The 21,265-nt window shown below is 38.7% G+C and overlaps 1 protein-coding gene across 31 annotated transcripts in view; it reads left to right on the top strand.

Moving 5' to 3' along the window:
* Positions 1-21,265, top strand: part of KDM4C (lysine demethylase 4C) — a 405,440-nt gene that overhangs the window by 8,619 nt on the left and 375,556 nt on the right. Inside the window, exon 1 of one of the 31 annotated variants that reach the window (XM_055578097.1) lies at positions 5,184-5,204. The exons of the other annotated variants lie outside the window; for them this stretch is intronic. The gene's annotated coding sequence lies outside the window, so the exon portion shown is untranslated. Of the gene's footprint in view, positions 1-5,183; positions 5,205-21,265 lie in introns of those variants that run through there. 31 annotated transcript variants of the gene reach the window in all.

Genomic DNA, 21,265 nt, shown 5'->3' with positions numbered 1-21,265 from the left:
GGCAGCTCTCATTTAGCAGGAAGAATCAGGCTCTGAGATAGGGAAATTTATTTTTCATGCCTTTTTGATAACTTTATTTGTTTTTTTATTTAAAAAAATTATTATTTATACTCATATGTTTAAAGAAATATTTATTACTTGAATAATAATGCAATGCAAGATATACAACAGTGTTTAAAATTAAGAAGGTAAAAATGGATAAAATGTACATATTCTCACCTTTGGCCATCAGATAGACGTTTCTTTTTTTGGCTAACCATCATTAAAACTGTTTCTTTTAGGGCTTTTTAGACATAGTCTATATATTCTTCATAAGATATTCTATACAACCATATAGATGTTCTATATATATAGATCGATCTATAGATATAAATATAGATAAGATATTCTATACAACCTTATATTCTGTACAACCTGGGAAGCCACGGCTCAGTAGGTAAAGGATCTACCTGCAGTGCAGAAGATGAAGGAGATGCAGGTTCGATCCCTGGGTCAGGAAGATCCCCTGGAGGAGGGCTTGGCAACTCGCTACAGTATTCTTGCCTGGGAAATCCCATGGACAGAGGACCTGGTGGGTTACAGTCCATGGGGTTACAGAGAGTCAGACACAACTTAGCGACTAAATAATACAAGCATATATGCATATGTATATCTTTTAATACAAATGATAGTATCTATACTTACTTTTCTTTTCATTTAACTGTGTACCTTGGATGTGACCATCCCCTCCCACCCGGTTTTATTAAGATATGATTGACATAGAGCACTGTATAAATTTAAGGTGTACAGCATAATGATTTGACTTAACATACATCATGAAACGATTACAACTGTAAGCTTAGCGAACATCTGTCATTTCATATTAATACAACATTAAAGAAATAGAAAAAGAATTTTCCCTGTGGTGAGACTCTTAGGATTTACTCCCTTATCAACTTTCTTATAGAATGTATATCAGTGTTACTTATCTTTATCATGTTGTATGTAATATCCCTAGTACTTATTTATCTTGTAACTGAAAACTTGTACCTTTTGACTATTTTCATCTAATTTCCCCTATCCATCCCCTTGGGAGAGATTTTAAAAACATGAATGTATATGTTATTGTTCAGTTGCCTGCTGCTGCTGCTAAGTCGCTTCAGTCATGTCTGACTCCGTGTGACCCCATAGACGGCAGCCCACCAGGCTCCCCCGTCCCTGGGATTCTCCAGGCAAGAACACTGGAGTGGGTTGCCATTTCCTTCTCCAATGCATGAAAGTGAAAAGTGAAAGTGAAGTTGCTCAGTTGTGTCCAACTCTTTGGGACCCCATAGACTGCAGCACACCAGGCCTCCCTGTTCCTCACCATCTCTTGAAGTTTGCCCAAGTTCATGTCCATTGCATTGGTGATGCCATCCAGCCATCTCATCCTCTGATGCCCTCTTGTCCTTCTGCCCTCAATCTTTCCCAGCATCAGGAACTTTTCCAGTGAGTTGGCTGTTGGCATCAGATGACCAAAATACTGGAGCTTCAGCTTCAGCATCAGTCCTTCCAGTGAGAGTATTCAGTGTTGATTTCCTTTAAGATTTACTGGTTTGATCTCCTTGCTGTCCAAGGGACTCTTAGAAGTCTTCTCCAGCTCCACAGTTGGAAGGCATCAATTCTTTGGCGTTCTGTCGTCTTTATGGTCCAGCTCTCACAAACGTACGTGACCACTGGGAATACCACAGCCTTGACTATATGGACCTTTGTTGGCAGAGTAACGTTTCTGCGTTTCAACACACTGTCTAGGTTTGTCATGGCTTTCCTGCTGAGAAGCAATCGTCTTCTGATTTCATGGCTACAGTCACCATCTGTGATGATTTTAGAGCCCAAGAAGAGGAAATTTGTCACTACTTCCACCTTTTCTCCTTCTATGAATATGTATAGAGCTTCTTTTTTAAAATGATTATACAATATTGCATTGTATAATGATAATTGTATATATGATAATTTATTTAACCAGTGCAGTATTGAAAGTCATTTAGGTTCTTATACAATGATCTATTTATGTACCATTACCTCTGTTTAAAAAAAAAACAAAACTTATTTGTTTGACTGTGTTGGGTCTTAGTTACATCATGCAGGATCTTTCCTTGTGGTGCATGAACTCTAGATGTGGCTCGCAGGCTTAGTTACCCTTTGGCATGTGGGATCTTAGTTCCCAGAGCAGGGATTGAACTTGTGTCCCCTCCATTACAAGGCAGATTCTTAACCACTGGACCACCAGGGAAGTCCCACATCAATGTTTTAATTGTCATAGCTTTATAATATGTATATATATAAAAGAGTCAGATTTTACAGAACATTTCTAAAAATTAATTTTATTTCTTTATTTATGGCTGCACTGGTCTTTGTTGCTGCTCAGACTTTTCTCTAGTTTTGACAAGTGGGGCTATTCTCTGACTGAGGTGCTCAGGGTTCTCATTGTGGTGGCTTCTTTTGTGTAAGAATTGATGCTTTTGAATTTTGTTGCTGGAGAAGGCTCTTGAGAGTCCCTTGGACTTCAAGGAGATCAGACCAGTTAGTCCTAAAGGAAATCAACCCTGAATATTCATTGGAAGAACTGATGCTGAAGCTGAATATCCAACACTTTGGCCACCTGATGTGAAGAGCTGATTCATTGGGAAAGACCCTGGTGCTGGGAAAGATGGAAGGCAAAAGGAGAAGAGGGCGGCAGAGGATGAGAGGGTTGGATAGCATCCCTAAGTCAATGGACATGAGTTTGAGCAAACTCTGGGAGATAGTGAAGGACAAGGAAGTCTGGCGTGTTGCAGCCCATGCAGTGGCAAAGAGTCGGACATGACTTAGCCATTGAACAACAAAATTACCCATTTTAGCCTTGTATCTTAAGGATTTTAAAGCTTGTCCCCCCCACCCCCCACATTCCGATCAGGAACAGTTTAAGTAACATTGGGTTATGTTTCTTAAAAATTGAGCATAATTCTCTGAAAACATCTGGGCTTGGTGTTGCAGATTTATTCTTAATTTAGTGGGCTTTGTTTGTTTGTTTTTGTGGTAGCAGGAGAGCTGAGTAAAGACGTCAGTTATGTTTCAGGTCTGAGTCTGGGGTATACTAAATGTGCAGTCATTGTACCTACTTGCTGTTGGGTTTTAGGATAGGGATTTTTATATCTGAGCCTTAGTCTCACAATTTCACAGAAAACTTTAAAGAATGGAAATGAGATACTGTATGTAAAAAGCACAGTAAAGAACCAAAAAATGCAGGGCTTTTTTGATTTTTCCTTTTAAAGGTTCATTTTAATAAGACCATGGTATTTAAAAAGTTGTCAGTGAGCATAGTTCTCAGTATCATACTGTTGAGAAGCAGATAGACTGCCTCCCCTGAAAGACCAGGCAAATGGAGAGAGACTGGGTACATGGAGACATTTGTTTTGCTGTTAAACAACAAAAATTATATTGAGTCCAACAACCAAAGGTGGCCCAGCTGAAGTTCTTTTTTTGTGAACATTAATGAAGGTTTGGCCTTATTTATTTATTAACCATATTTTATAATCAGTAAGAAGCATTGGGTAGCAGATTATGATTTTTTTCTTTGTGCTTGTATCATGATTGTGTTTATTATAATTTAAAGATTTGTTATCTTGAAAATTAAACTCATCTAAGACACATGGAAAATATTTTTAGATGCATTTGCATGTCAAGGTAGCCCTGTACTGGTATCAAGATTAAGAGAATAAATGATTGATAAATATCTGGGCAAGGTACTGTGCCAGACCTGGCGTATAGGATGACGATCTAGCAAATCCTTCTCCATAGAGGTTGATCTTTCAGATGGGAGTTGCTCCAAAACGTGCAGATTACCATAACTCTTTACAGTAGTGTTTCTTTCGCTCATTAACAAATGAAACAAGCAGGGACCATCAGGCTACTGTTTCTGATGTTTTCCAAACTGTTCTCTTCCCACCCCCAGTATAGCCAATATTGCGTGTGGCTTATGTGATTGTGAATCTTACGGACTATAATTTCAAAGTTTGCATATGAATATATTTTCAAAAGTTTGCATATAGATATGTTCTCATAAGAGTTTAAAATTTGACTTTCATTTTAATATTTGAAACTAAGAACGTAAGAGTAATTTACATGGCCTCCGATGAGTCCTTTTCATAGGCAGTCTCAGATGTAAAGATTACTCGGGCTTCACTGTAGAGTTGGCAGCAACATGTGTTTCACCCTGTGTGTCAACCAGGCTCTGGGATCTGGGCTGGGGCATTGTGGAGGGTGGTGAGGGGCTGGCTGACCTGCTGGCCTGCAGAGAGCGCCAAGAAGCCACAGCAGGTGTGTGGGTCCTGGGCACCTCTGGCCTTTCCTCTCAAGTGGCCCCTCCTCCCTAAGTTCCCCAAGGAAGACAATCCAAGCCTAGTCAGCTTTTAGTTAGAGCTCACAATCACATGAAATACAAGTTTTAGAAACGATTGAAATCTCTTAGACAGTTATGCTTGTCAATCCTTGTCACCCTGCTGCATAATAATAGAGATTTAGAAAGTACATCAAGTTTCTAAATTCTTCTTACTCATAGGAGAACAATTGATCGCCTAATTTTGGGGGTTTGTCAGGACCCAAATTTTAGTGTAATTTTCCTAAAAATTGGAATTAACAGAGAATTAAGGTTTTTCCCTTAATTCATATGTATTGAAAATTGCTCAGAATTTCTCTGTTTAGCCTTTTTCATGACAGTCACAGATCTCTCATAATCAGATAGAAGGTCAAGTTTCTATGTTTTAAAAATGGTTTTTCTCCTTAGAAATTTTAAAGCACTTTCGTTCCATGTTTAAAGGTTTTATTGATATGCTGATAAGAGATTACTTTGGCTTCAAATTAAAAATAGGTTTGTAAGGAGAGTCCAACAGTAAAGAAAACATTGGTCACTTAAAATTAATATTTTCTAAATTCTCAAGATAAATTTAATGCTACCATGATACTTTCTTTGTCTTGTGATCAGTTTATCATGTACTTTCCTATTGAAAGAATTTAATTTTTTGCTTTCTTCTAAAAGAGTATTTAGTACCAAATCTGCATTTATTGAATATATTTACTGATTTTTTTCCTTTTCTTTGTCTTCTCTGTACCTTTGACAAATTGAATCATAAAATCTGATGACACTTTCCTGCACTGCAGTATAAGAAACTGCTGGCTTTTATGAAACACTGCAAACTACTTCCTAGGTAAACAGATTTCTTACTTTGAATTACTGCTGTTTGTAAACTTTCTTTTCCCTTGTCATGATACATTTATGTCAAAATTTCTTACCAGATTAAAGGTATTAATATGTGTATACCTCTCATAACTAGAAAATTCTTGAATGTTAGCTGCCTCTGCTGTTAACAGTGCAGTCTTCTGCTTGTCACATATTTGGGCATTGCCGAGAGGAATCTTAAGATGACTTTGTGGTCTGCATCCATTAATTTTTCTATAGTGGATATGGTTCTTTCAGTAGTCAGTGCTTGTGTTTTGCATTTTTGAGATTGCTCTCTTATTTTACCTATCTAACATAAAGTTTTTTCTTTCTTCCTTATTATCTCCAGGTCCTTGAAGTTGAATAATTTAAGCAGGCAGATTCTTTGACTAATCTTACTTAGCTATAGAAAGAGTTGTCTTTTGAATGGTTGGTGTCGCAAAGAGTCGGACACGACTGAGTGATTGAACTGAAATGAATCTTATTTAGCTATAGAAAGAGTTGTCTTTTGAATGAATAAATGAATGATTTAGGAGGGATAGTTAGAAAAGTCTGAAAATCTGTGTGCTTTAGAGGAAAATAATGAGATTACTTATCTTAAATGTCAAACTAAAGAATTAGAAATTAAAGTGGTTTGCCAATTTAATTTCTGATTCCACTTGAATTACTTTGATTTGGAAGCCATTTTTACTGAGAGAATGGTTTGTTAAGAATGTTGTCTTTGAAAGTTTCATTCATCTAGGTGGAAAGGTGGGACTCTTGTAGAGTTAAAAGCTTAGAAATCAAGAAAGTACATAAGAACTTCAACTTGAGTAAGCTACTCAATTTTTATTAATGTAAATGAGCAATCCTTTCCATCCCTCCTCTCTTTTCCCTCTCTCACATATAACACTGGGCTCATGAAGGATCATAGAGATCATTAGTTTATTGATTCCCAGATTTGAAAAATAAGCTGGGCTGACATAGGCTTGTCACCTTTTAATTTTATGAAATAAAACGTATCAAAGAAAACTTACTGTAAATTACTGTTCAGAAAAACACCAGCAAAGCAAAAAGAATGTTCTTCAAGAATAAAAAGTGTAACTTTATGAAAAATCAAAACACTTTCATTCCTCAGAACTACTGCCACTAGTGTTTAGGGACACTGAACTTGTTTAATTTCCAAAGTTTAAGGGTTACCAAGGCTAAACATTAACAAAGATGAAGTGCTTATACCTCTGGGTATAGATGGAAGCACAGCTCAGTCCAGTTGTGTGGCCACGATCTTGTCCAGTAGGTTCTTAACTACTTTTTAGTCATGTGTGATGTATTTTGAGAGTGATGGGATCCTCATCTTGGAAGAAAAAATGGACAAAAACAGTGTTAGGACTGAAAAGAATACTAAACTATAGATGAGTCCATTAAAAACTTCTGCTAATATATTCGAGTGCACAGTTTTCCAGAAAAATATAAATGCTGAAATAGATTCCAGTTATACCATTTAAGAGTTTTTATTCTGTAGTTACGTGTCTTACCACAAAGAAATATCAGGTTCAGATGGCTTTTCAAGCTAGTTCTACTAAGTATTTAAATAATACTTAATTTCAGCCCTCAGAAACTCATAGTTTCCCTCTTTCAGGAACACATCCCAACTCATTTTTTCAGGTTGACAGGTCTTCCTACCAGCACCTAGACAGGGACAGTTTGAATAAGGAAAATTACTAGCCTCACTTATGAAGATAGATAATATTAAATATATTATTAACATAAATAATTCCACAGTGTGCCATTCTGACAATACTTCATCATTAGATCAGGCGCATTCCAGAAATATAGGTTGGCTCAACATTAAAGTATTAATCTCAATTGTAAATAAAGGAGAAAACCCATCATAACAGATGTAGAAAAAGTATTTGATAGAATTCTTTTAAAAGCAAATGAGCCCCACCCAGATAAAATTAAAAAAAAAAAAACTAGAGAAAGCGATAGAACAGAACTTTTCTAACCCATTAACGGGTACCTATACATAGTAAACATTATTCTGAAGAGGAACGGTTAGAAGCATTCCCTTTATAATACATTTCACTGCCACTCCTCTTTAGCACTAGGGTGTCTCAGGTCAGTAAGATGAGAAAGAGAAATGAAAGAAATAAGTATTGTGAAGGAAACAAGGAAAAAACTACTATTCTCAGTTTTCACATGATCTATATAGAATCATAATCTATAGGCACATTTTCAAAAGTGAGATTATTGGCAAGGTAGTCATATGTGAAATCATTAAAAAGTTAATAACAAACTGGGGCTGTGGTAACAACCTAGAGGGGTGGGATGGGGACGGAGGTTGGAGAGAGGTTCAAGAGGGAGGGGCCATTGTATATATATGGCTGATTCATGGTGATATTTGGCAGAAACCAATACAGTACTGTAAAGCAATTGTCCTTCAATTAAAAGTAAATAAATTAATGACCCCCCAAAAAAAGTTAATGGCATTTTTATTTACCAGCAACAAAAGAAAAAATATACCAAAATGAGAAATGTATTTAAAACATGTTTAAGTGTTTAAATATAAAATGAAGTGACTATACTCTTCAAAAATGACAATGTCATTGAAGACAAAGACACACTCTGGAAATATTCCAGATTTAGGGATACTAAAGAGACATGGCAGCTACACGCAATACCTAATCCTAGACTGAATTCCCTACTGGAGGGGGAAAAATGCTATAAGGGATGTTTTTGGGTCACTTGACAAAATTGGAACACAGAAATTAGACATAAGTATCTTTGTTAAACTTATTGGAGTTGAGAACTGTTGTATCTGTGTAAGAGAAGACTTCTATTCTTAGGAAACGCACACTGAAGTTTTAAGGTGTAAAGGGTCATGATGTATGTAGATTACTTTCAAATAACTCAGAAAAAACACATATATTTGTGAGTGTGTGGAGAGAAAGAGAACATAAATTTATAAAGCAAACAGGGTAAAATACTGATTTGATAAAGCTGACTTAAGTGTATACAGGGCTTCCACATCCCCCACCCCTTCTTGTAAATTTGGAATTACCTCTAAAGCAGAAGTTAAAGAAATAGTGTTGAGAGAATAAGTATGAGAATAAATCCACAGAGCTTTGTGTTTTTCTTTAATTCAAATTAAGATTTCACATTGATAGGACTTTTTCCTAAGTCAGGGATGGAGGGCTTGGCACTATGGAAGGGACAAGGGAAAGAGCTGTTTAGCCGTAAGGAGAGACTTTGACAGGTTTTGACCTTGCTTGATTTTTATGCCTGTATTATAAAGGCACAGAGTGATTTTTTTTTCCTCCCCAAAGTTATTGTTTTTATTTTAGTTAAGGATGTAAATCAGGAATAAAGGTACAGCTATTATTTTATTTCTACTTAAAGCATAAATATACATTCATTTACTTATCTTTTGTTGTAGGGTAAATCCTTTTCTTTGAGTAAAGGTTCAGTTCAGTTCAGTTCAGTTGCTCAGTCGTGTCCAACTCTTTGTGACCCCATGAATCACAGCACGCCAGGCCTCCCTGTCCATCACCAACTCCTGGAGTTCACTCAAATTCATGTTCATTGAGTCGGTGATGCCATCCAGCCATCTCATCCTCTGTCATCCCCTTCTCCTCCTGTCCCCAATCCCTCCCAGCATCAGGGTCTTTTCCAATGAGTCAACTCTTCACATGAGGTGGCCAAGGTAGAGTCCTGCATTTACTCATTTGCATAAACTGTACACTCCCAACACAGCTTGTACCACTTTCAGTTTCTGGGTTTTTTTTTTTTTTTTTAATAAGCGAAAGTTAAGACACTTGAAATAATATAAGTTACAATCTGTCTAGATTTTACAAATTCATTTACCTTCTAACCTTTTACTGTTAACAGTTCTCACTTTTCTTTTGACATTGCTTTTTTTGTTTGTTTTTAAAAATTATCTTTACTGGCTCTTTCCAAAATATTCAACTTAAACTTTGTAGAAACAATATCATTTTTGTATATTTATTAAAATAATATTTAATCACATCACACAATGGCACAGTTTGCATAAACTGGGTTGGGAATAAGCACTGTTTGTTGATTGCTAAGTATGCCTTTTAGTTGATATTTAGAATAGATATAGTTTACAAGTCTTGCCTGTGTTGTTGTGGGCAGCAGTGGTGTTTTTTGCAGACACTGCATAATATTTGGTGAATTGGTTAAGCCAAAGGCTATTGCGAGTTTCTACTGTGGAAGTTTGTTAAATGGCTCAGTAATTTTACTCAACACTGCAAAATGAATTTTGAGTAATTTGAGTTAATTTCTTTTAAGATACAGAACTGATTATTACATAGGATTACTGGCAAAAGGCAAATAGGTATGCATAAAACCTTCATTTGATTTATATCTGATATTTTTATACCATGTTTCTTTCCCGGTTACCATTCTTAGGTTATATTTGATGATTTTATCAGTCATGATTTAATTACAGTGGACACGTTCTTGGTTAACTTAAGCAGAAAGAAATGTGATACTGGAAATGTTAAAGGTTGGCGAACAGGATATTGGCTGGAACCCCAGGGACTTAATCTTATGGGATGTCTCATAAAACACCCTTGCTGGTGGGGTCGTCTTAGGAACTGCCATTTTTGCCACAAACAGAAAACTGAAGAATCAGGGTACAGGATCACAGCACCTGAGGTCTGAGAGGCAGGAAGTTGGTGCTGCATCTGTTTGTCTCATGGAATCACCATTCAAGTTGTGGTCCAGGGGTGAGGAGTCATGCCAGAGCTGTTAGATCCAGACTACCTGCGCTAAATCTGATCCAGAAAGAAGGATGCCTTGTGGGTTTCCATCTATTTCCCTTTGCTGCTCAGTTCTGAATTCAAGTGTCTTAATACTGAAAGAATTTAAATCATATCTGGAGTGCCTATTGCAGTGTAGTCTCTTGAAGATGGAGACTCTTCAGGCATTTCCCCTATGACATAATTTGCCTTGGTGATCAGGCTTGATGTCTTCGCTTTCTTTTATCCCCACCTCAAATCAGTCAATCTCTCTCTCTCTCTGCTTCCCCCGACCTTCCTCCCCTGCTCTCTGCTCATCTTCTTTCTGTCATTCTCTGTTAATGCCAAGGGAAGACAGTGGCTGCCACAGCCCCTCATGGCTTCCTCTGTTTTCTAGTTCTGAGTTCTGGGGGAGAGGTTGAGCTAGTTAGGGTCAGTTGTAGTCTGGAGGATTGGCTGCCTGGCTCACTCATAGGTGGGAGAAGTTCTTGAGGGGAAAGGAGGAGGATGGTTTCCATGGGCTGGGGGTAGATAAGGGCTTTTTCTGAATGATCTAATTAAAAGGGGTTAGGTACAGACAGTTCTCATTGTTTGTGGAAGTTATGTTAAAAGTCACTGTGAATACTGAATTAGTGAATTCTCCTAGGGGAAATGTAAGATAGAATTCTGTGTCTCTAATCTCAGTGCTTGTCAACTGGTCAGTTTATCACCTTGTTTTGTGTGTGATTTGTTTAAAGACCCCTTATTTAATATATAAGTATTCATTCATTAACTATGAACTCACGCCAACAGTGTAACTGATGGCTGAATGAAGCTATGTAATATGTATTTTCATCATAAGGCACATCCTAACTTTCTTGGACTTAGAAAATTGTGCTTGGGGACTATTTTAAGTAGCTAGATCACCAGTAAGAAGCACAAAAATATAAAAAACACTGGCAATAAATAGGCTGCAAAAAGGATTGTTCACAATATGGGAGCTGAAACAAGAAGGCAAAGCATTGCCCCATTTGACCTCAGCTGGGAGAACATATTCACATATGGGTGATTCACATATTTCACCACTTAGTTCATGTCTGTAAATGGCCATAGGAGTGCCACAATCATTGATTTGGAGGTTAAAATTTTAGCAAATAGGTGAATTTGCAAATGCAGAATGCAGGACGAATGAGGGTTGAGTATAGATTTGGAGTGGGAATCAGGAGAGCATTAAAAAAATGTCATTGGTAGTTGGGGGGGAATGTTGGCAGAAAAGACTTCATAATGCAGTCTGCACTTGAGATAAACTTTGAAAGATAGATTATAATCAGAAAGCCAACCAAGGAGAGGCCGAGGAAATAGCATAGTAGTTATGAATGCGATAATAGAATTTTAGATAAGGCTCAGATTACATCCTCAGCTCTTACTATGGGACTTTGGGCAAGCATTTTAATTTCCATCATTGGTGGAATAGAGACAGTTGTGATCACTCAATGGAGTTAACTTTGGGGTTGAAATAAGGAGAGTGCACATTAATACACTTTGCAGATGTCTAGCTCACAGGAAGTCCTCAGTCATGTCATACAGGAGATACTTTTCTGTATATAGTGCAGCAGAGGAGGGAAATGGCCTGGCACCTGTGGGACCTTTAGAATGAAGCAGAGGGTTCAAGTAGGCTAAATGGCTCTTTGAGGCTGTGGGAGAAGGCAGTAGCTGGATCATTGAAGTAGTTTTCATGCTGAAATGGTTCTGAGCTATTAAAATGTTTAAAATAAGGATGGCATGATCAGTGTCATTCTTAGCAAGTTTCTCCTATATTTTTATAGTGTATAGAGGAGAACTGAGGGGTAAATCAGCAGAGACTCTTGGAGTAGTTTAGGAAAAAAGGGACCAGAATTTAACTTAGGATACTAACACAGGGAATGGAGATTAGAGAACTGACATGAAAGATCAGATAGTTTAAGAAGTCCAATAGACAACAGTTGGCATCCACATAGAAGTGGAAAATGAGGGAGGAATGGCTCCTTGGATTCTGATGTCATTGCAGTGGAGGGTAGGGCTTGTGTACCCTGATAAAGGTTGGATCCACCTGTTCTTGTACTAAAGGTTCTCCTGATGCTCTGTGTATCCCTTTTATTGCAGTACCCAGCCTGTGGTATTTTAACCACTTGTATTCCTTTTTACACATAAGCTCTTTGAAGATTATTAGCACTGGTCACTGTTTGTGACCAAAAACTATAGATGGATTGAATGAACGATGATGAAGACTATGGGATAGAGAAGCAAATTTTGGAGGAAAGATTCTTTTTTATCTCTGTTAAGTTTTAGATTCAGTCTTGTGTCTCTCTTGAGTGTGAGAATCATCTCTGAATGGCTATGCCCAGGAGCCACTTTGATTTACTGAGCTTGGATTCAGGGAAGAGAGGTTCTTGCTGTGTATTTCTGAGGCATTGGTATGGGCAGCTGAGGCCGTGTGCACGCGCTCATCCATAGTGTCTGTCTGGTGGAGAGGGAAGACAGCCACAGAAGGAACCTTGCAGGCTATCAGTTATGAGGAGTTTGGCTGAAGAAGAGCATAGAAAGGAGTTCCAGAAAGTGGAGTGACCATAAAAGAGTGAAAAGGGGTTGGTATATGTTGCATCATACCCAGAAGCTGTGGCAGGAGAGGACTTGTCCAGTTTTAAAGACTGCAGAGAGGCTGCTAAGAGGACTAAAAACAACATATTGGAAATGGCAATTGTAAAGTCACTGGTCACTCTTTCCAGAATGATTTCAATGTACTAGTGGATGAAGATGTCACATTGCAGTGGGACTGAAGATTGAATAGATGAATCGGACAAAATGAGTGTAGGCTATTTTCTGCTGGGTTTAATCTGTGAGGGTTGGGGAAAGAATGCCGAAGGTTGTAGCTGAGATCTGTGTAGGAGGGGCCATGGTGTACAGGGAGCCTTTAAAAATTACATGGAAGAGATTTGAGCATGGTTGTGGGCAGTGGTGAAGAAACTAATAGAAGAGATTGAATAGGTTGGTTTTTGCTTGGTTTTTGTTTTTCTGAAGCCAACATCTCTTGCCTACTGTTGCCTGGCAGTATGGTATTGTATTTTGTAACTTTGAATCCCCATTTACAGTGCTATAGGGGAGCTAGTGTTTTCTCATTTAAATGATGGGGAAGCAGGCCTAGTTTTTAAGTAAATTTCTTGATGGAGGAGGTGTGTGCAAGGAATTAGAATCTGGCTGGTTTGGCTCTAAGGTCTGGCCTTGCTTCTTGGGCTTCTTGGTTGCCTTTTAAGTGAAGACAGTCACAATTTGAAAGAAACATCCAAAATGATTTAGTTCAACTCCCATTGTTATGGTAATTTTTATAAGATGCCATTTTCTTTGGTTGAGATTACCACTGTGATGTCTGTTTAGCTGAATTGTTAGAAGGCAGAGAAACTGTCCCTTGTTAAAGTAAACTTTTGTTTAGTCTGGGTGCTTCCACCTAAGGATTTGGACATGGCCAAATTTGTAGCCATGAAATTAAAAGACACTTACTCCTTGGAAGGAAAGTTATGACCAACCTAGATAGCGTATTCAAAAGCAGAGCCAAAAAAACAAAACAAAACAAAACAACAACAAAAAAAGCAGAGCCATTACTTTGCCAACAAAGATCCGTCTAGTCAAGGCTATGGTTTTTCCAGTAGTCATGTATGGATGTGAGAGTTGGACTGTGAAGAAAGCTGAGAGCCCAAGAATTGATGCTTTTGAACTGTGGTGTTGGAGAAGACTCTTGAGAGTCCCTTGGACTGCAAGGAGATCCAACCAGTCAGTTCTAAAGGAGATCAGTCCTGGGTGTTCTTTGGAAGGAATGATGCTAAAGCTGAAACTCCAGTACTTTGGCCACCTCATGTGAAGAGTTGACTCATTGGAAAAGACTGACGCTGGGAGGCATTGAGGGCAGGAGGAAAAGGGGACGACAGAGGATGAGATGGCTGGATGGCATCACTGACTCGATGGCTGTGAGTTTGAGTGAACTCCGGGAGATGGTGTTGGACAGGGAGGCCTGGAGTGCTGCAATTCATGGGGTTGCAAAGAGTCCTACATGACTGAGGGAGGAACTGAACTGAAATTAATCAACATGGTTCTTGGTCATTGTATTGTTAGTGATGAATGGAAACTTTATCCCAAGGAAAAAGGATAATAGGATTTCTAACAATTAGGTTATTACTATGTTGCACAAGCTATAACTGAATGGAAGTTTGCCTCCCCTCTCCCATCCATTTTCTAATAATTGCCTACTTAGTGGAATCTGATTGGTGGGTGATAAAGGGACTCATACTCAGTCATCAAACACTGTATAAGTTGAAAGTTACAGGACAGTCAGAAAAAGTCCAAGTACTGAATATAAAAAAAGTGCTGTTTTCTAATTATGCCTTTTAAAAGAGGAATTTTCTAAGATATTTTCTGGTTTATAACAGAGCAGAATGTGTACATTCTGTAAACATACAAAAGACCCTTTTTGTTCCAGTTGGGCTATTTCTCTTTTAATCCTAGTTTTTTCCCCTTAATTCCATCATTCTATTGCTTTTCTATGTGAATATCTGGTGACCAATATCGTTGATGCATACAGGTTTTTAAAAAAATTGTTAGATTATTTAATGGTTTTTGTCTTGTTTTAATTTTTATTGGGGTTTAATTGATTTACAGTGTTGTATTAGTTTCAGGTATACAGCAAAGTGAATCTGATATACACATACATATGTCCACTCTTTTTTAGATTCTTTTCCCATATAGGTCATTATAGAGTATTGAGCAGAGTTCCCTGTGCTATGCAGTAGGTCCTTATTAGTTATCTTAGTAGTATAGTGTACATGTATCAATCTCAATCTTCCAATTTATCCCTACCCCTGTAACCATAAGTTTGTTTCCTACATCTGTAACTATTTGGTTTAAACCAAAATATGTTAATTTTAGCCTTTTTAAAGATTCCACATATAAGTGATATTATGTGATATTTGTCTTTCTCTGTCTTTTTACTTTACTCAGTGTGAGAATCTCTAGGTCCATTCCTCTGTTGATGGACATTTAGGTTGCTTCCATGTCCTGACTATCGTAAATAATAGTTGCATATAGTTTTTTTTTTTTTTTTTTAATTTTGTTAGGCTGTGCCGAATCTTGGTTGTGACTTGCAGGATCTTTAGTTGTGGCATGTGAACTCATAGTTGCAGCGTGTGGGATCTAGTTCCCTGACCAGGGATCAAGTCTGGGCCACCTGTGTTGGGAACATGGTGTCTTAGCCTCTAGATCACCAGGGAAGTCCTTAGATGCATAGTTTTAATTCATATCCATCATGTCTTTTTAATGCTGTAACAGGCCCCTATTCCCACCCCTGCTGCCACTCCTCCTCCCACATTAGTTAGCTTTTGGAATATAGACTATCCCACATTCAGTGTTGGACATATTGCTTTCTTATGGTAGTGTTTAGTTTGTTCCACTAGCCCCTGTATTTCCTGACCACTGGTAGTTAGATTTAATAGCTCAGTTTAGATTCAGATTTATTTTTAGGGAAGTATGATTAATAGGTAATGTTGTGTTTTCCATTGCTTCTGTCATGTATACTTAGTCCACCGATTGTTAGGTTGATTCCTTCATTATAAAGCTTCCTGTTGTCACCTCTTGGTTTTAACATCTGTTGATGATGTTTCCTTACATTCTTTATTAGGAATTAAAAAAAAAAAAGGTAAATGGTGATCATAGAATTCTGTTATTTTTTTCTACTTTTATTTGTTGAAATTTTTCTATAAAGAACTTTCTACCGTCAATTCTTTCCTTACTTATGTAGGGGCAGAGAAAGTTTCCCTTCTTCCTATCTAGATTCTTTGTTCTAATAATTAATTGTCATAAGACAGATTAATGAGAGAAAAGCAATTTTGAAAAATAGTAGATTTAATTTTGTAGGTACAGGAACCCCAAAGATATGAGATCCAGGGGCAATTTGGGCAGTTGGGTCTTAAATGAAGCTTAAGCTAAGGGATGGAATCGGGGCCTGGGGCTTCAAAGGGGAGGAGGGTAAATCACCAGATGAGAAGAAGAGCAGATGTTTGATAAGCAGATGTTTGCCCAGTTGTATGGGTAGGTTTTTCAGATAAAGTTTTCTCTCTGGTAATAGCTCTCTTTCTGGTCCAGGCTCCCTAACTAAATTCTTCAGGTAGGTAAGGGAGAGGTAGAAGTTTTTCTTGAGTCTGCTGGGTCTTGATTGCCTTCAGCTCAAAATAATTCACATACCAAAGAGATACATTTTGAGGTCACAGATTGTCCTCATTTGTTCAGGAAAGTGACAAGGACTTGATTCTTCCTTTTATTTTAAACCTTTGGAGTATTACATTGAGTATTCCAATGGTGATTGATTCTTTTTTTAATAAAGGAGTAGTATAGACTTACACATTTACAAATATTTTATAGTTTATTTATTTCACTGTAGATTCATAATTTCTTTATTTGGTTAATTATGTTATTGTTGCTCAGTTGCTACGTGTGTCTGACTCTTTGCGACCCCATGGACTCCAGCATGCCAGGCTTCCCTGTCCTTCACTTTCCACTTTGTCCCGGAGTTGTTCAAATTCATGTCCATTGAGTCAGTGATGCTATCTAACTATCTCATCCTGTAATGGTTGATTATGGTCCATTATTGTCGTTTATTTTGATGGCTCACTTGCCTCCAGATTTAGTCAGTGGAAGCCCCTTCAAGTTGACTTTTCTGTCCTTTTGCCATGTTCCCTTCATTTTTTGAGTATTTCCTTACTTTCTAGCAAGGAAGATATTCCAGGCCTACCTTGTAGTTTTTTTCCCACTTGTCTTGGAATCAGACTTTTATCCAAGAAGCCCTGGTTCCTTTTAGTGGAGAATGGTAATATTTAGCATTAGTCAGCTAGGGCTGCTGTAACAAATGACCACAAACTTACATGGCTCAAAATAAGATTTATTCACCCACAGTTCTGGAGGCTAGAGGGCCAAAATCAAGGTGTCAGAAGGGCCACACGTTCTTTAAAGGATCTGGGAAGAATCTTCTCATTTCATATTGTGCTTGCTGGCATCTCTTGATTTGCAGTTGCATGACTCCATCTGTCTTCATCTTTACATGGTGTTCTTCCCTCTGGACCTGTCTCCTCCCCTTTTGTAAGGAGACACCAGTCATATTGGACTTGGGTCCCCTCTAATAGAATATGACCTTATCTTAACTTGATTATATGTATAAAAGACCCAGTTTCCAAATAAGGTCGCATTCACAGGTGTTGGGGGTTAGTTTTCGACTTGTCTTTTGGGGGATACAGTTCATCTGATAACAGTGTCTGACCAAGGTTGTCTGCAAACAGAAGCTTACATGGCTCCCTGTGGGCTCAAGTTGGTGAACTGCCATGGTGGGACTGAAAGGCCAGACTTCCAGCTGCCTCAGGTGGTGCCTGTGCCCTGCCTTTCTCCAGCCTGGCTCACAGGGGCCAGAGTAGAACAGAGAGGTAGCACCTGCTCTGTCCAGGCCTTGGCTGCTCAATTTCTTTTTAAAATCTCACTCTAGGAAAGGAGAAAGGAGGACTGGAAAGTATGGCCTCCAGGGTTTAGGCAGGTCCTCGTAAAAAACCAAAAAGAGGCTGGAATACAGGTCTCTTCAGACACTAATACAGCTGGTAGTTGTCTCTTGGTTCCTTTTCTTTCTAGCCTAAGGCCTTATCTGCTTAATTAGTGAGGACTGAGCAACTTCACTTTCACTTTTCACTTTCATGCATTGGAGAAGGAAATGGCAACCCACTCCAGTGTTCTTGCCTGGAGAATCCCAGGGACGGGGGAGCCTGGTGGGCTGCCGTCTATGGGGTCACACAGAGTTGGACACAACTGAAGCAACTTAGCAGCAGCAGCAATAGCAGCAGCTGTGTCTCCCAGAGGGTGGTGCTTTATAGTAGATCCTCAAGTGTTCTCTTCATTGTAGACCAGTTCTGTGGCAGGCATTGTCTAAGAAACTAGTACTCGTGGTGAGAGCCATTGGTTTTTACTCTTTTCATAGTAATTGTTTCAACCACAGGACACAAGTCAGAAATACAGGTGTATATATCGAAAGCAATATGGGCTACAGATTGACATTTAGCAGGAAAACATCAGCCTTAGTTTCTTTTTTTATTACCAAATAGAGATATGAGAATGAGGAGAGTGGATGTTAAGGTAAAATTTTTCAGGAAAGAGGCTTGGGCCCATTTTGTAAGTATAAATTAGTGTTGCTGCTGCTGCTGCTGCTAAGTCGCTTCAGTCGTGTCCAACTCTGTGCGACCCCATAGACGGCAGCCCACCAGGCTTCCCTGTCCCTGGGATTCTCCAGGCAAGAACACTGGAGTGGGTTGCCATTTCCTTCTCCAATGCATGAAAGTGAAAAGTGAAAGTGAAGTCGCTCAGTCGTGTCTGACTCGTAGCGACCCTATGGACTGCAGCCCACCAGGCTCCTCTGTCCGTGGGATTTTCTAGGCAAGAGTACTGGAGTGGGGTGCCATTGCCTTCTCCAATGAATTAGTGTTAGAGTTGTTTTTTACTTGATGAGAAAGATCTTTATTTCATTAAAAAAGTTCTTAGGGTACTTACTATAAATATGATTATTTGGTTTGATTGGTCTTCAAAACATTGAAGGCCAGCTTTGTAGAAGCAAAATAACAAAGTTATCATCACAGATACTGTAGTCACTCACTTTGGGGACTCAGTCTCTATAGAGATGTAGCATTAAAAAAAAAAATGACTATTGCATCACATTCAGCAGAAAATCATAGAGATGTTTTTGTAAAATATAAGTCTTTCTCCAACTAGGAAGCATTATTGCAAGAGCATTTTAAATCTTTTCTGCTTGGCTCAGAGAAATAAAGGTAAAAGAGAAGAGGGGCTGGCAACATTATTTGATCAATAATATCATGATTTGATTAATAACATTGATTAATAATACCATGATTTAGTTCTAGCAACATTAATAAGTTTAATAATTATAAAGATGGATTAGAAAAAACTCAAGGAACAGAATATTTATAAACTAACTTTTAAGATTAATGAATGTATGTAGGCAATCCCAAAATCAAATGAAAATGGTTATACATGTCCAAAAATGACCAATATCACTAGTAATCAAAGAAATAAATCTTAGCACCAGACTTTTTTAACTGTCGTATTAGTAAAAATTTGGGTGGTGAGATTAACATTAAATCTTAAAACACTTTAATGTTTTAAAGTTTGTCACATTGTGTATTAACTCTATAGATTGAAAAGGTCTAAATGTAAGCTGACTAGGTCTTTGTATATGTACGTGATTTAGAGGTAGAACTAGTTTTGTGTAATCAGGAGTAGTGACATTAGAAGGAAGCAAAGTTTATGTCACAGACCAGTTAGCAAACTAGGTCAAGGCGGAGGTTAAATTCTGTTTGTTACGAACTTGCTGCACATCTTAACAGTTTCATCGCTTCAGTTTCTTGTCAGAGTCGTTCTGTCAAAAATCCTGACTCCTCTGTTTCTTACGTCACAAATTTTGTTCAGAATAGGTCTGCAATCTGACCACTCCTCACTGCCCACCCCTGGTCCAAGTTTGCCTGGGTTCGTGTAAATTGTCTCCATGCTTCCAACCTTGTCCTTTTTTGATACAAAAGCCAGACTCACCTCTCTGCTTAACATCCTCCAGAGCAGTTATCTTAGAAAGCAGTGTCCTCTTCTTGGTGGGAAATGCATGTTAGAGTATCCAGAACATGAGGTACGAGAAGGGGAAGAAGCTGAAGATTACTTCTCATCTCACTCATAGTAAACACCAAACTCCTTTTCTCCCCTCTCACGCTTGCCTCCACCACCTCTCTTACCATCTTCTTCCTTGCTTACCACACTCCTTCTTCTTTTTTAAAAAAATATTTATTTATTTGGCTGCATAGGAGTCTTAATTGTGACATGCAGGATCTTTAGTTGCAGCATGTAGTTTCCTGACCAGAGACTGAACCCTGGTCCCCCTCCACTGGGAATGTGGAGTCTTAGCCATTGGACCACCAGAGGAGTCTCACCACACTCCTTCTTGCTGTTTCTTTGAAGAGCCCAAGAGGCTTCTTACACTTGCCTCAGCCTTAAATGCTCTTCTTCCAGATATCTCATGGTTTATTCCCTCCTTCAGGCCTCTGAAAGGCTTCCCTTGCCCACCCCGTGTGAAGCAGCTACCTCTTCTGGTTTATGTCCTCATAGCTCTATTACTTATTTATCATCCGTTTCTCCCCTGTACTGCTGCTAGTGTTCTGTTTCATTCCATCTTGAATGTCTGCCCACCAGCCAGGCACTGCTAAGTGAGTGACTGAATGATCAGTTCAGTGGTGATTCAATGATCATACCTAGTTGAATGATCAGTTGAATTTCCAGTTTCTTCTTTAGCAGTTTCTCAAGCCCTTTGCCTAGAGAAACAGGCAGGGCCACCCTTGTTCTTCATCTGTGGGAAAGTAAGGCTGCCTTCCAAGTGCCAGATGTTTCTACAGAGGTGCTCTAGGGGCTTCTCCTTTCTCACTGCTCAGATTTTTATATTCTATTACTCTTTTTTTAAATTTAATTTAATTTTTATTATTATTATTTTTTTACGTTACAATATTGTATTGGTTTTGCCATGCATCAACATGCATCCACCATGGGTGTACACGTGTTCCCCATCCTGAACCCCCCTCCAACCTCCCTCCACATACCATCCCTCTGGTCATCCCAGTGCACCAGCCCTAAGATTCCTGTATCCTGCCAGTTAAATGATTTCTGTTTTCTAAGTAACTTCTCCACATTAGGGACCAATGCTTTCCTTTTTGCCACATTTGGTATCATTTAGTGTCAGCAGCAGTGTAAATCCTTTAGTAACATGTTGACATTTATTCCGTCATTCAGTTAGCAAATAGTTATTGCAGCAGATGTTACGAGCCAGGCCAGCTACCAGACTAAACTCCAGGGCTTAAAGAGATGGAGAACCTGCCTTCCCCTTGAGGAGCTTGGAGTTCAGTGTGTGGTTGCAGGTGCCATTGGGACAGGCAGCTGATGTAAGAGGAATGCAGAGAGGGAGGTCCAGACACACAGGGTGGCTCACCCAGGCCTGCCCCAGAGGGTTGGGAATCTCAGCATGAACAGGAGTTTGCCAGGTGAGGAAACAGGTAAACACTGCTCCAACAGGAGGGAATAATTTGGGCAAGGGCATAGAGAGCTGTACTTGTTTAGAGAAGCACAAATCGCTGAGTCTTACTGAAGCATACAGTAAAATATGAGCCTTCCCAAGTGGCTACTGAGCAGGGAAAGAACCCGCCCGCTTACACAGGAGATCGCAGGTTTG

This window comes from Bubalus kerabau, chromosome 4 (genome assembly GCF_029407905.1).
Source record: "Bubalus kerabau isolate K-KA32 ecotype Philippines breed swamp buffalo chromosome 4, PCC_UOA_SB_1v2, whole genome shotgun sequence".
Classification (NCBI taxonomy): Eukaryota; Metazoa; Chordata; class Mammalia; order Artiodactyla; family Bovidae; genus Bubalus; species Bubalus kerabau.
Note: the sequence above shows the minus strand (reverse complement) of the source record. Positions and strands in the feature narration are given on the sequence as shown.